The sequence below is a fragment of the Ciconia boyciana genome, chromosome 7, assembly GCF_034638445.1.
Source record: "Ciconia boyciana chromosome 7, ASM3463844v1, whole genome shotgun sequence".
Taxonomy (NCBI): Eukaryota; Metazoa; Chordata; class Aves; order Ciconiiformes; family Ciconiidae; genus Ciconia; species Ciconia boyciana.
Genome location: NC_132940.1, coordinates 18352663 through 18356543, shown reverse-complemented (window position 1 = coordinate 18356543; position 3881 = coordinate 18352663).

Sequence of the window (3881 nt, the reverse complement as noted above, 5' to 3'; positions counted from 1 at the left end):
TGATTATGTGAATCAAAATTTTCTAATTTCTTAAGCCTCTGAAATGATACAGAATAATAAAATATTTGAATTTTGGTTTCTTGTCCTTGAAACAGGTGCTTCTGAATGTAATTAAGCCTTACACAAGTAATACTAATTTCATCACTGTTACATCTAGAAAGTTTTAAAGATCATTGCATCATGCTTCTCTTGAAGATAACAGCTATAGAGCACAATTCTCTAAGTATTTTTAAAACCCTGTTTCTACAGTCTAAGATTTCCCTGAGATAGCTGGGTTGTTAGCATGTGAGCACATACATAAGTGGGTTGTGTGGCCTCACAACAGTGGTAAGGTATTAAGGATTCTTCCATGCTCCTCTCTTTACAATGTTTTCGTGCTCAGTTAAAAAAGAAAAAAGCACCTCACTGCTTCCAAAAGACTTGATGTAACATGCTTGTATTACTCTCACTGGCAAATGGGACACCCTGTGTAAAATCAGTCTAGAATGTGCATGAAAGATTATATGCAGGGCTGAAGAGGAAATTAAGAAAACTATAGCAAAATAATTTTTCCATTGTTATGTTTGACTGTTTCCAATCTCTCATTAGTATGCTAATAACTCACCTGCTAAAGCACCAAATTTGAGTTGAGACACACAGGTGGCCAATGTTTAAAGGTAACTCTGCATTGTGTATAGGTGCAGAGCCTTGCTCATGTACTGGTTTTGTCTGGGATAGAGTTATTTTCTTCACACTAGCTAGTATGGGGCTGTGTTTTGGATCTGTGCTGGAAACAGTGTTGATAACACACATGTTTTAGTTACTGCTGAGCAGTGCTTACACAGTGTCAAGGCCTTTTCGGCCCTTCAGACTGCTCTGCCAGCGAATAGGTTGGAGGTCCACAAAAAGTTGGGAGGGGACATGGTTGGGACAGCTCGGGGACCGGCCGGGCATCGGTCGGCTGGTGGTGAGCAAGTGTTTTCATTTGCATCATTTGCCTTCCTTGGGTTTTATTTTCTTCTCTCTTTGATATTTTTTTCTCTTTTCCTTACAATTTTTTAATTATTATTACTTCTTTTTAATTATTAAACTGTTTTTATCTCAGTCCATGAGTTTCTTTCTCACTTATACCCTTCCAATTCTCCCCCCATCCCACTGGGGAGGGGAGAGTGAGTGAGCGACTGTGTGGTGCTTAGTTGCCGGCTGGGGTTAAACAATGACCCTCATGTTGTACGACCCATTGTATTAGACTTGAGTAGTTTAAATTTCTTTTTTCCTATTTTGTCCAGGTGCTGTAATGTGGTAATCTTTTTGTTTCATCAAACGTCTGAACACATAAGATGCAGCAGAGAGATGAATTAAGATACCAAGCATAATTCAGCTGCTCTGGCTATTTATTGTTTCCTTCATTTGCTCCTTTGAGGCATTTGACTGACATCTGCTATTTTAACAAAATGACTGTTGGCTAAATCAACAAACCATTACAAAGGACCTTTAGACATAGAAGTAAGAGCCAGTGACTTGTTTTCATTAATGTACTGTTCATTGTGTTTGCAAAGGCATCTGAATATCCCATTGCATTATTGTTGAAATGATGCTGGTAATATTAGCAATGTAAGAATTCAAATCCAATTACACATTTTTATGACTGACAGTAGCTAGCATGAGATACTTTGATTGAAATTTTAAGAAACTCCAGAATGACCAATTAAGTAAGTTTTAAAATAGGATTATTGTTGTAACTACAGTGATGGGAAAGAATAGATACAGCTGGGGACAGCAAGGTGAACTTTCTGTAAGTTATTAAAATGATCTGTTGTTGACAGAGACTGTTAATAGTGGTATTTCCATCTGCCACATCAACCACTTTTTTTCTGCTGCTTGTGGACAAAGCGCTTGAAAAAATGCTGCAGACAGGGAATAAAGAAATGCTGAGTTATGATCTATCATATTTTTTGCAACATTTCCAAAAATTATTGTCTTTCTGTGGTGGAAGTTAAACTCTTTCAATTCTAGTTAATAAGAATAGGGTCAGGAGGGACCTGCTGTTGACAGTGATTGCCAGCAGAACATCTTTTTTGTAGAACAGCTTATATGAGAAGCCAGGACAAACCTGGAAGGCTTGATAGGACTGACAGTGCTTATGGGGCACATCTGTTGCAGACACTGCTACATACATTTCAGAGGTTATGGGGAAAGTTAATATCGCATGCTGTATTCACACTGTTACAGTGATTTTTTTTTTAATTACTATTTCATCTTTTGGGTTTATTGGGCATTTGTGAAAAAGGTCATTGCAAATGGAGAAAGACAAGCTTTAAATTTGTATCTTAGCACTTGTATCTTCTAATAGTTCAGCTTCCTTTTATTCCAAAAGGTATATATTTTTTTTAGATCTAAGGAATGTGTTGGCGAGTTCAAACTAGCTCTTTTTCAACCAGCACACAGCATTTCAGTCAGCAGAAAAGTGTTTAGAAGTTGTGTGATAATGAATTTGACTCAATAATAGGCAAGTATTAAGAGAACTTTTCAACCCTGATGAATTTCCTTCTTTGAGCTAGCAAATTGAAAAATACTCTTGGTATATAGTGGAGACATGGTCTTAAGTGGTGTGAACAGTCCTTTGTATCTGATTAATAGATAACCAATTTACAACGGTTCAGAGACTTCAATACTGATCGCTTTAAAGCATTGAACTAAGGACACTTTCCAAAATCTGTAGGCCCTCCTGTCCTATTCACCCCTCTCTTTATCAGTGAGGAGAGGCTCATACCAAAGGAATAGGTTTTTTTCCACTGTTTTACAGCTTGGGCTTGAAAACCTGTTGTTGCTACTCAATATACAGACTAATTTTGCATATGGATAATCTCTTGGGGAATTAGAGTCTGGACTGGAGTCCAGTGCTGGAGGGCTTTGGTTTTGCAACACTTCTTGTGGGTTTCTCCTTCTCCTTGGCCTGACGTTTGCTGCCAGGGTGAGTGTGAGGGGGAGAGACAGAAGGGGAGCTGATCACATCAAGCTGAATGTCTGTGCATGGCCCATTTGCCAAGGGCTTCCATGAGTCACAGCCAGGCTGCCCGACACCTGCGGGTCCTTGCAGAAGGGCCAGGTTTTTCTCATGGTCGAATTAGCCTAGTGGCAAGCCAGAACAGCTGTCACAGATGATGCCAGTAAGGGGGAACTGAACTTTTTTTGTCTTCTCTTCCCCTTTCTGGGAATTGGTCTCTGCTTGGTCTCAGTTCCAGAGCCAAGAACACGTTGTGCCCCAGACACTTCTGTGCAAGCTCTGGCAGTTTTGCTTAAACTCGTTTTCTGCGGTATTTCACCAAACTGCTGGAGTTCGCGCAGAAACAGCTGAACGGGAGGCACGTCCCACGGGCAGCCCTGCGTTGGTGCAGCAGTGGCACCATGGTGGCGAGCAGGCTGGCGGGGGGAGTTTCTGCAGGAAGGTCTGTCGGCAGCACGTGGCTGCACTCCTCGTGCTCCTGCCTGGGTGTCGGGTTGTGGCTTGCCGAAGGGGGAAGGTTCCAGCTCGGCCTCCCACAGTGCAGGCATTTTAAGTGACAAGGGCTTTCTGAGCCCACAGCCCCAAGGTAGCCAGCATCGCCTGATTTATTAGAACAACATTTTGGTCCCTAAGCCGCCCTCGGTGCCAGGCGGCCCAGGCCGCAGGCTGGCCCTGCTCGTGCCTGCCCTCGCCATTCCCCTGGGTGTCCGAGCCCTGCCCGTACGCAGGCCGGGCAGGCCCGGGCCTTCAGCGGCGCAGGGGGCACAGCCCCGGCCGCTCTGGAAATGCCCGGCTGTGGCAAACAAACAGCCCTGCCTCCACGCAGGCCGTAAAGGGAGGGCGGGGCCTGCCCGCGCCCGCCTGCGGCTTCGCGTCCGCTTGTCCCTCCGCGCGG